This window comes from Pseudonaja textilis, unplaced genomic scaffold (genome assembly GCF_049901715.1).
Source record: "Pseudonaja textilis isolate UNSWEBS1 unplaced genomic scaffold, rPseTex1.2 PTEXSCF69, whole genome shotgun sequence".
NCBI lineage: Eukaryota > Metazoa > Chordata > Lepidosauria > Squamata > Elapidae > Pseudonaja > Pseudonaja textilis.
The window spans coordinates 48,511-60,205 of NW_028262967.1; the positions used below are offsets into that span (position 1 = coordinate 48,511).

The window sequence follows — 11,695 nt, forward strand, 5'->3', positions numbered from 1 at the left end:
GTCCAACAACTGCTGATTGCTGCAAGCCAGTTCCAGGCTTGGCAAGCACGGTCAGCCCTTTATTTGTAAAATAAAGTATTGTTGCACTCATGCTCTGGTTCAGCCTCTCATTGCTCAAACTTAACACTGGCGACGAGGGTGGGATGGCTACCAGAAGCACCTTGCAACCGCTGAGTCACTAGCCACCGATCTACAGCCCAGAGAGAGCGATCGGCTGGCGACAAAGCGGGAAACGCTGATCCGCAGCCAGAGAGAACGGTCAGCTAGCGAAGCGAGCGATCAAAAAGAGCAAACGCAGATCCGCAGCCAGAGAAAGCGGTCTGAGTCAAATAGTTAGAAGCGTCTGTAGCGCTTGTTAGCCCGCTACGGGGAAAGTGAAGCGCTGCGAGCCGCAGCCGCTCTGCATTTGGCGCGAAATTCAAGCGGGTGTCATTTGAATTTCGAGCCAGTAGGAATCACAGCACAGCGCTGTAGAGAGTCACTAACGCCCACTTTTTGGCGCAAATCAAGACACCTCCAACGGCTAGCAGCCAACGTGGTAACCCAGAGAGAGAGAGAGAGGGTAGCAAAAAACCTCTCCAGAGCTGATATCACTAGTAACTCACTGGCGTTCGTAGTCCCAGAGATTTTCCGCAGGTAGCCCAGCCGTTCCAGCACCATGAGTTCCAATCCAGTATTCCCGGCATTTAAACCAGACGAAGAGAAGTGGGAATCGTATAAGAACCGTTTCAATCATTACATCGATGCGGTCGGCCTGTCGGATGCGGGAGAGCATCGGAAAAAATCCTATTTCCTAATCTACTGCGGAGCCACCGTTTACTGATACCGCTGCAGCACTCGTGGCGCCGAGAGAATTGAAAAACGCCGTTCCGTGGTCCGAGTTGCTTGAGATCCTCACAAACCACTACGCTCCCAGGCCTTCACAAATCGCCAGGAGGTTCACGTTCCGAATGAGGAAGCAATCAAGTAAGGAGACCATCAACCAATATATGGCCGCCCTCAGAACAGCAGCCCTGCACTGCGGGTTTGGAACATACCTGGAGGACATGCTCCTCGATCAATTGGTTTGTGGGGTCAAGGATCTCAACCTACAGAGGCGACTGCTAGCTAAAAAGACCTCAACCTCGCGCAAGCGTAGAGGAGGCCCTAGCAGCCGAGCTAGCAACGAACTCAGCCACCGAAATTCAGGGCCCAAGCGCCAAGCTAGCAGCGTTCCCAGTCCATTCCGAAGAGGTGGAAGCGGAGGAAGGCCACAACGATGAGAACGATGTCCATCGCCTCACCAATGACAGACGGTCGCAGGTAGGGGCCAAACAAGAATACACCGGTCCACCCAAGCACATCACCCTGTGCCTAGCCTGTGGGGATCACATCAAAGGGCCACCTGCAAGTTTAAAGGAGCCGTTTGCAACAACTGCCATAAGAGGGGGCACATTGCGAGAGTCTGCCAAGCCCCCAAAGCGCTGCACAAAGACCCCCGTCCTCGCACTCGGGACTACAGAGGCAAGTATTAAACTGTCGCACGCACCGCCTTGCCAGGCGTACTTGCCACTCTGTTAGTAAAATTTCTCTCTCCGTTTCCCTAGAAGGTAAACCGTGCCACATGGAGGTTGACACAGGGTCAGCGCTCTCAATAATCTCGTGGAACACCCTCAAGAGACTCCACCCCAGCCTATCTACTACCCGGCTTCAGAGATGCCAGTTCGGTCTGAAGGACTACCAGGAAGGCCATTCCCGTGATCGGCAGAGGCAAGTTCTTTGTCAGTTTTAGAGCTTTTAAAGGCCACCTACCTCTAGTGGTAGTTAACGGCAATCTACCCACCTTATTGGGGCTCGATTGGTTTCCCCACCTCGGCCTAGGGTTAACAGGAGTCCATGCTGTCTCAACCTCAGACACTGACTCCTTATTCGCTGACTACGCAGATGTGTTCAGCGAGGAGCTGGGGTGTTATAATGGAACCCCATCTCGTTCACCGTTGACCCCAGGCAGTCCCAATCAGATTAAAACCACGTAGAGTTCCATTTGCTATTCGACCAAAACTAGACGCTGAATTGGATAAACTACTAAAACAAGGGGTCATTGAGCCAACAGATTTCGCCAAGTGGGAGACGCCCATTGTCACACCCTCAAAAAGATGGTAGCCTGAGAATTTGCTCGGACTACAAGACAACAATCAATAAATATTTACAAGTTAGCGCCTACCCCGTGCCCGTCATTCAGCACTTATTGCACACATTCGAACCGGGCAGTATTTTTGCTAAATTGGACATGTCTCAAGCATATCAACAGTTCCCTGTTGATAACCAAACAGCGAACTTCAGACCATCGTCACTCACAGGGTGCCTTCCGATGCAAGCGTCTCCAATTTGGCGTAAGTGTTGCCCGGGTATTTTTCAATCCCTCATGGAGCGGATTTTACAGGGCCTCCCTGGTGTAGTACCCTACTTCGACGACATCTTGGTCTCGGCCAGGGACAGACCCCAACTCTTCCAGAGAGTGCGAGCAGTGTTAGAGAGGTTCAGACAGCATGGCCTCAAGTTAAAAAAGAAAATGCGCCATTGCCACTAGACAGGTGGACTTTCTGGGTTATAAAATTGACGCCTCTGGCATTCACCCCCTGGAGTCCAAGGTCAGGGCGATCCACTAAGCTCCCACACCGACCTCCAAAACGGAGCTACAAGCTTTCTTGGGACTCCTAAACTTTTATGCATCCTTTTTGCCCCATAAAGCCTCAGTAGCCGAACCCTACACAGATTACTAGACAAAAAGTCACCGTGGCACTGGGGGCACAAAGAAGACCAGGTGTTTAACGCCGTCAAATCACTACTTACGTCCAGAGGCAGTGCTCATCCAATTCGACCCCAACCTTCCTTTAGTACTGGCAGCAGACGCATCCCCTTTTGGAATTGGGGCGGTCCTTAGTCACCGACTTGCCAATGGCGCCGAGGCCCCCATCGCCTTTTTCTCCAGGACGCTCTCGGCCACGGAGCGAAATTACAGCCAAATAGACAAGGAAGCCCTAGCAGCTGTTGCAGCCATGAAAAAGTTTCACGAATTCCTTTTTGGCCACTTCTTGAACTGGTCACCGACCATAAGCCCCTCCTGGGCCTACTGGCCGGCGACAAACAGACACCTCAGGTCCTCTCCCCTCGGATGACAAGGTGGACACTTTTCCTAGCGGCCTACTCATACAAACTTATCCACCGCCCGGGCAAAACTCTATCCCACGCTGACGCGCTCAGTCGCTGCCCCCTTACCCGCTCCGGCTGAAGACCCAGCTCCTGTCAATGCCATTTTTGAAATCACCCAGTTGGACCTGCCCATCACCGCCCTTGACATCGCCGCCAAAACCAAGGCAGACCAAACGCTCGCCCAGGTGCTCGACTGGGTGAGGAGGGGGTGGCCGGGAGGCAATGTTGATAACAAATTCGCACCCTTTAAGACTCGCATGCAGGAGCTGTCCAGTTTGCAGGGTTGTCTTCTGTGGGGCACTCGGTGGTCATTCCGACCTCGCTGCGCACCCGAGTCCTGGAAGCGTTGCACGAGGGACACCCGGCATTGTGAGAATGAAGGCGTTGGCACGCAGCCACGTGTGGTGGCCGGGTCTAGACGAGGACATTGTCAATTGGGTAAGTTCCTGCAGCAATTGCCAGGAATCCCGTCCTGCTCCCCCATCGCCACCCCTACCAGATGGGAGAGCGCCAGCGCCCTTGGTCTAGAATCCATATCGATCTGGCGGCCCGTGCATGGAAAGATGTTCCTAGTGGTCATGGACGCTTATTCCAAATGGATAGACGTGGCGCAGCTATCCACGACCACCACACTAGCAATCACCAACGTGTTAACGCGCCTGTTCGTTACACATGGACTACCCGACTCCTTGGTCTCCGATAATGGCCCACAGTTCGCATCAGTAGAATTCAGCCGTTTTGCAGCCAACCTGGGCATTCGCCACATTTTCACAGCCCCATTTCACCCTGCGAGTAATGGGTTGGCTGAAAGGGCCGTCAGGACCACCAAAGAGGCCCTCGCTAGGTTTGGCAGAGATGACTGGCACCACAAACTCTCACGGTTCCTGATGAGCCAGCACTCAACCCCCTGTGCAGTCACCAATAAGTCCCCAGCGGAACTTCTGATGGGCCGGCGCCTGAGGACTGTATTAGATAGACTGCACCCACAATACTGCCCTGACTCTCCCCTCGCTTCCACTTCGGGGTTAGACATTTTATGTTACAGGAGCCGGTATTCGCAAGGAATTTCGCTGGGGACCCACTTTGGATTCGGCGAGGTCATCGCCGTCACCGGGCCGAGATCGTATAGAGTCAGGCTGGAGGATGGTCGCGTCTGGAGGAGACACATAGACCAACTCAGAAGGCGCCTCAGCAACCTTGCAAACAAGAATCCAGAGTCTCCAGTCGCAGGGGAACCGTCTCATCCGCCACCCAGCCACACCGCACCCAGTGACCAGTCTGCGCCAGCGGTCGTTCCCGGTCAGCCCAAACTCGGACAACAGTGCCCAGAGAGTTGACCAACCGGATCCAACTCATTAGAGCTTGACCCCAGAAACCAACCCGGTGGTTTCCGAGGATGCCCAGTCCAGAGAGAGTGTTGGCGACACTATGCCAGCTCAACCGTCACAGACTGATACCGAACAGTCAGACAATGTTCCCGAGTTGCGCGCTCCGGGCGCCAACACAAACCCCCCATCTACCTCAAGGACTATGCGTGTTCGCATCTGGGGGAAGGGGTGTTATGTCCTGAGGACTCAAGGAGTTCTCACTCAGGTCCACTCACTTTGTGTGGGCGTTATTCCCCCATTCCCATTGGTTGGTTCTCCCCAGCAGCCAGCTATAAAAGCAGGCTGCGGGGTCCAACTGGCTGCTGATTGCTGCGAGCCAGTTCCAGGCTTGGCAAGCACGGTCAGCCCTTTATTTGTAAAATAAAGTACTGTTGCACTCATGCTCTGGTTCAGCCTCTCATTGCTCAAACTTAACACTTTTCTCACATTTTGACTGTTTCTTCTCACTGCTGTCTAGCTAAGAAACAAAATAAAAGCCTGCATGATGTAAACTCATTTGTAGATTGTACTGTAGCTAAGGCTTGCAACTTTCCTAACTGTTTTGAGCCCCTTTAATTTAGGTTCTTTTTCTAGTTCGTCACAGAAAGGAATGTAAATGTTTAAAAGTTGTTTTTGCTCTCTCACACTCTACCGTGTTTCTCAGAAAATAAGGCCGGGCCTTATTTTCTTTTGATCCCCGAAAAAATGACTAGTCCGTCTTTTTGGGGGTGACTTAATTTCTCCCTCCCACCCTCGCCTAGAGTGCCCTGTGGGCAGCCACGCCTCACCACCAGTCGCTCCTAATGGCCGATCATGGTGGAGTGCTGAGAGCTCCCTACCCCCACCAAGCGCCTTTGCTGCAGACCTGGGTATGGTGCTGGGTGCAGGCCAGGTCAGTGGGTGGGCGGTGGTGGTGGGGCACTTTGCATCGCACCTGCTGCTATTGCTTCCTCTGCCGCTGTAGCTTTCTCTTCTGCCCATGCACTGGCGCGTTTGGAGTGCTGCACATTCCTCCACCATCGGCGTTTCAGCTGCTTCTTGGGTGGAGGAGCCATAGCTTCCATGGTTCCCGCCGGTGCTGGCACCTCTCTCACCAGCGCCGTCTCCAACAACAGGAGCAGCGGTGAGACAGACCCCGCTGCCGATAAGAACCGCCTGCCCTCCCGCAGGGATTTCGCTTTGATTGACGGCAGCTGCCTCGACAAGGTCCTGCAAGTCGATGAGTATTTCAGGGTTGGGTAGGTGGAAGTGGCAGAGGGAGGGTGATGTGATCATTCCCCCCACACACACCTCGCTTTGCTTCCCGCCCCAGAGCTTTGGGTCATAGTCTCGTCCCTTGTACAGTCGGGTGGTCTCCTCTTGCTCCAGCTGCCGGAAACCTCCCCCGTGCACCTTTCCCCCCTTCTTTAAGTTTTCTTTATTCTCATTCCCTCCGTCAGTTCCCTAAGAATACAGACTGGCTGGGCAGCTTCCTCCCCACCCCTCCCGGTAGTTTTAAAAAGGGAACCATCTATCCACGTTGCCCTTCAAGCAGAGGCAATCTGAACAGAAGAGAAAGGGAATCATCCTACAGACCTTTAGCACCAAGCTTCCCAGAGGATTCTCCCAAGGATCCACCCCAAAGGAGGATTCGCCCCCTTAAATCACTCCCCTCCTTTGGGGGGAATCCTCTTATGAATCACTTCAGCGCACGGGCAGAAGGGAAAGCAACAATGGCAGAGGAAGCAATAGCGGCAGGCACGATGCAAAGTTCCCCATCACCACTGCCCACCCACTGACCAGCCTGCACCCAGCACCATACCCGGGTCTGCAGCAAAGGCAATTGATGTGGGTAGGGAGCTCTCCGCGCTCTGCCATGATCAGCCGTTAGGAGAGGCTGGTGGCGAGGCATGGCTGCCCGCGGGGTGCTCCTAATGGCAAGTTCTGCCCACCCCCCAATTTTGCATGTTTTAAACTAGGCCTAAATTTGGGGGGGAGAGGCTTAATTTCACCTTATGCCTTGAAAACATGCTGGGTCTTCCTATTGGGGGAGGCCATATTGTTGGAGAAACACGGTAGCAGTATAATTTCATCCTTTTAAAGAAATATATTGTACACAAGCATAGATCATTGCTTCATTTTGTTCAAATGAAATGATTTACAATATTTTTTTGGAATATAGGGATTTTATTTAATTACAACATTCAAAAATGTATGAATGGGTTGTTTATTCATAATTGGAGAGGTTCTGAATAAAGATGTCCTAGAAATTTGGAAATACCTTGGGGCTCATAAATAGATAACAGATAACAGATAATCAGAGTTGGAAGGGACCTTATAGGCCATCTAGTCCAACCCCCCCGCCTAAACAGGAGACCCTACACCATTTCTGACAAATGGCAATCTCTTCTTGAAGGTCTCGAAGAGAGGAGCTTTATGCAAGTATCTGATGATTTTTTTTTCTTTCTTTACTGTTACAGCTAGTTTAAAAAAATGAAATCTTCTCCAATGATGCTAGCTCAAATCTCTGCACAGCTCTATTCATCTATTCATGAAACACAGAGCATTGCGTAATAAAGCAGGAAGGGGAGGGGAATTGCTGAGTTTAACTTGTGCATCTACCACAGAGTGCTCAGTGTCAAGATCTGTCTGCATGCCCTTTTCTGATTTCAATCGGACTTTAAAATGCAGAAACCCCGCATAAGGCAAAGAAGTGTGTGTCAGCAGACTGCTGCGCTCTTATGGAAAAACGTAATGTTGAAGTGGAGAACGAGAATGCAGAGTTTTCAGGAAAAGTATACGCCATTAAATGAGGCTTTAAAAGGAGCTCCAGTCCTGTTTGTTCTGGTTTTCTTCCTTCCTTTTTAAAGAGAAAGTCAAGAAAATGGCTCTAATGGGAAGAAGAATAGCTCGCATTGTGTTCATTGCTGGTTATTGAAAGGCATTGTTTGGGATTCTTTAAAGTAATCTATCTGTTTATCCATTGGTGCTTTCTTTTATTCCAAAAAAGAGAGATTAAAAACAGAGCTATATGATTAAATAACATATTCATGGGAAATAACTTAAATGGAATGAAACCCATATTAGGAACTGAAGCTTTATGAAGTTTGCATATGAACACTAGAGCAAACTAAAGATCCAGGTAGAAATTGCTAACTCAGCAATAACCTTTCCTTGTGTTAAAGAATCCTTTGAAAAGTAATTTGAGATATAAATAACAAATATCTCAGAAAAGACACAAATTTCAATGGATAAACATTTAGATGATAATGTTCTGACCCAGGCTTCGTCAAACATAATATCAAATTCATTTTAAAAACAAAACCTATTTTATTGCAACGCTGAGAATTGCTTTCGTTCCCAGCCAGAACTAATGTTAAACAGTTCCCCAAGATAAGCACACGCCTTTCAGTGTTGTGGAATGTTGCCAAAAACAGAAGTATCCAGTTAATTATAACAAAAATCAACCAAAGTATCAGAAAAAAACCAACCAGAGTACACAGAGCTTCAATGAGGACTCGGAATCTATCGAACTACTTTGCTTCCTGCAAAGATTTCATCATTGAGGCCTGACTTTTATCCCTTACGGGAGGGGCAATCGCCTCCCAGCCTTACTCCTGAGTCGCCCCTTCTGTTTCAGCTACTCTCGCCTTCTAGCAGCTCTGCACACATGCACTGGGAACAGGCTCCCCTGGGTCCTCTGCTTCGCTGCTTCCAGACTCCAAAGGCTCTGAAGGCAGCACCCCATTTCCAGATGATCCTGGCTCCATCCCTGCATCGGATGCAGGACCCTTGTCCAAGTCCTCTCCAGACTCCCTGACTGGTCCCCTTTCTTCCTCACTGTCCGACTCCATTGCCATCTGCACTGGCTGCTGGCAAACCACAACAGATGATAACATTTTAAAAACATTTTTACCTGGCATAGACATTATAGCATTTGAAGGCATAGAAGACAATAAAATTGAGATTACCAAAATGGAAATACCAAAAGACAAATCAAGAAAATGATCTGGACATGGAAGAGTTGCAACAAGAAATCCTGGACCTTGCCTCTTGATGGGATTTACTGAGTAGGCTGGTGAAAGCTTTGAAGACAAATGTCAAAGAGTGGTATCTTTGAAATGATTTAAAGCAGTGATGGGATTCAAAAAATTTTACTACCAGTTCTGTGGCCATGGCTTAGTGGGTGTGGCAAGGGAAGGATACTGTAAAATCTCCAGTTAGAGATAGTATTTGCCGGTTCTCTGAACTACTCATAATTTCTGCTACAAGTTCTCCAGGACTGGTCAGAACCTGTTGAATACCACCTCTGATTTAAAGGTTAAAATTGTGCAGAGCAAAAAAGGAGGAATATGAAGTTGGACTGTTTGATCAAGGATACATTATTTGTTTAATATTTCTGGTAATTCCTAATTGACTTTTTCCTAGGATTGAAAGGATGATGATTTCTGGATTGCATATAGATAAAAGGCTATGGAGAGAAGAATTCTTTATTTGAAACTTTAAAATAGGGTGAACATTTATGAGATTAGCTTGTTCTGTGGTTGAAGGTTGGAAGCTACTTTATTATTGTCTTTCTTGCCTTTTTCTTTTCCTGCATCTTCTGAATTTTTAGTGTTTTTCTTCTAGTTTAGTTTGTATTAGTTTTTACCGAGTCTCTTAAAAACTTCAATAAATTATTAAAAATATAAAATAAGCATACCTTATAAGGGACTAGTATTTTATAGGAAGATCAGTGTTATTTTCTAAGGTAAAATAAATCCTTCTGTATTTCATACCATGCTTTCAAGTTTGTTTATAATTTCCCACTTGTATTGAGCTTTCATATCTATATCCTACTTGTCTCAGAGAGCTTTGAATAGCTTCCTTTGGGGTCTCCCTAAATTTATCATCAAAACAATGAAAGTAGATTTAAAACTTTAAATGCTTGGCATCAAAATGTTCCTCAGAGAGCATCCTTAGCTGATTGGTGGGTACCTATGGAGGAAGATGTCCTGTAAAATATCCAGTTTGTAAGGCATATAGCCTTATATGCCATCACAAGTACCTTTGTTCTGTTTTTAATTTTACAAACATATTGATTGCATTAGCTGGAGGAAGGTTAAAAGAACACTGCTTAGATTGTTGCTGCTATTGTTGTATTGAAATTTTACGTTATATTTACATTGCATTATTCTCATTATTGTGACCTTGTTTTGTACATCATTTACACTCTTTTGGAGTAAATTGACTTATAAATTTACTTCTTTGAAACCAAGCTGCTGTTAGTAACCATTCCTTTTGTAAAATATACTCATTAGTTATAGGATTTCCTTCAAAAGGCTGTTGAAGTAATTTGCATGTTATCTGCTGAAAAACAGCTTCTATCCCAGGGCAGTAGCTCTGTTGAATTCTACTATAGAGTGCAGTGTTGGTGTGGTGTTGGGGGTTTACAATTCAATTGAGGTGCAATGATAATAAAGTAAACTAAATTGTTGGTGTTTCTGTCCCAGGTGAAAGATAATGCCTATTTGTCTTTTTCTGAATAAACAAACGATAGATATATATCTGTATGTGTGTTTGTGTGTATTATATATACACTCTGTGTGTATACACACACACACATATACATACATACACATGTATATATGTATACACACACACACATATAAATGTCTTTCTGTCTCTCTCCTTCTCTTTATTTAGAAACCAGTTATCATTGTCCCCAACTTGTGCAAAGAGTACAGATATGGGAAGGCTTGTTCTACTTCATGTTTCAAAAGGCAGCAGAAGAGAAAATTGGCTACCAAAAACATTTCTTTTTGTGTTAAAAAAAGTAACACGTCCCTCAAATGTATTTAACTTAATAATTAGCAGCCATTTGATGAGAGAAGGCCATGCCTCTTTGCTTTGAACCCTACTTCTTAGGAAAATAAAAAAATAACTGAGATTCCTTAAAGCAGCATATATAATTTTTTAGCTATATTTTAATAGCAATAGTTTCTTTGCAGGAGAAATATTAGGTCTTCTGGGACCAAATGGTGCTGGTAAAAGTACAACAATTAGCATGATAATGGGAGATGTGGATCCAACTGCTGGGCAGGTACATGTAACTTTTACTTTAGAAAGAAAAGCATATTATATTTATGTTATTTATTATTGTATGGTAACACTGGGGATCCAGTTTAGGAAGGCAATGGCAATATAATTGGTTTAAATAATATTACTGTAATTTATCAGAGAATAGACAATTTATCACTGGAGTAATAATTGGAGGGAAAACTTTCTGCGGAGCTTCCTATGTTGCCTTCATTGCAACTTATTTATCCACAGTCCTTATGATCTGCCATATTGCCTGCTTCTGTATTATTCATATATTGTGCTAGGTCTCCTCTTCCTTCTTGGATAACATTAAGATCTTTGTTAGGGATACACCCTAGCAGAATCTGCACGGCAGTCAGGCAGGCAGGCAAAATATGTGAGATAAACGTTTTTGTAGCTTACACTCAGTAAAACAGATACACCGTGCTAGTTAAATAGTTTATTCCAGTAAGAGTTTTAGCATAGTCAAACAGTCCATATATCATTCACTAGTTCAGTCCCTCCGGGGATTAATCAGTTGCAAATTCCAGTGTCGAAAAAAGAGGTCAGTAAACTTACAAATATCAGTCTAGTAATATATCTCCTCGCAGTAGAGATATGAAGAAGTCAAAACTCCTCTCTTCCTTCAGCAACTCAGCAGTAGGGAAAACATGCAGTTAACAAACCATCAATCCATGCAATCCAGTAATTGTCAGGAATTGTCAGGTTCTCTTGTTCCCTCTTACGGTGGTTCAACACCGCACCCAAAATTACATGCTTTGCAGTTTAAAGTGACACACACTTAAACTTACAATCATAGTTTATATATATTATTTTACCCAAACTACGTTAGGTAACCTATGTTATTCCTAACATTCTTAAATAAACTTACTGATTTAATATAAATGAAAGTCCTTGTTGATCAGAAATGCTCCTTGTCACCTTTTTGATATTTCAAAGTATATTCTTACATTGGACAAAAGCAAATGAGATCCTTATGCTACCTATTTGGAAGAGGTGCAGATCAAAGGAGCTATGACAGAGGAAAATGCTGCTCTTGGCTACTGTCCTCAGGAGAATCCGCTCTGGTCCAACCT

The 11,695-nt window shown here is 46.1% G+C and overlaps 1 long non-coding RNA gene across 1 annotated transcript; it reads left to right on the plus strand.

Annotated features, from left to right (window-relative positions):
* The first annotated feature begins 10,227 nt into the window (after positions 1-10,227).
* LOC113454227 (uncharacterized) lies at positions 10,228-11,695 on the plus strand. The gene is made up of 3 exons (XR_015740644.1): positions 10,228-10,353; positions 10,529-10,620; positions 11,616-11,695. It is a non-coding gene; the product is annotated as an uncharacterized LOC113454227 (long non-coding RNA).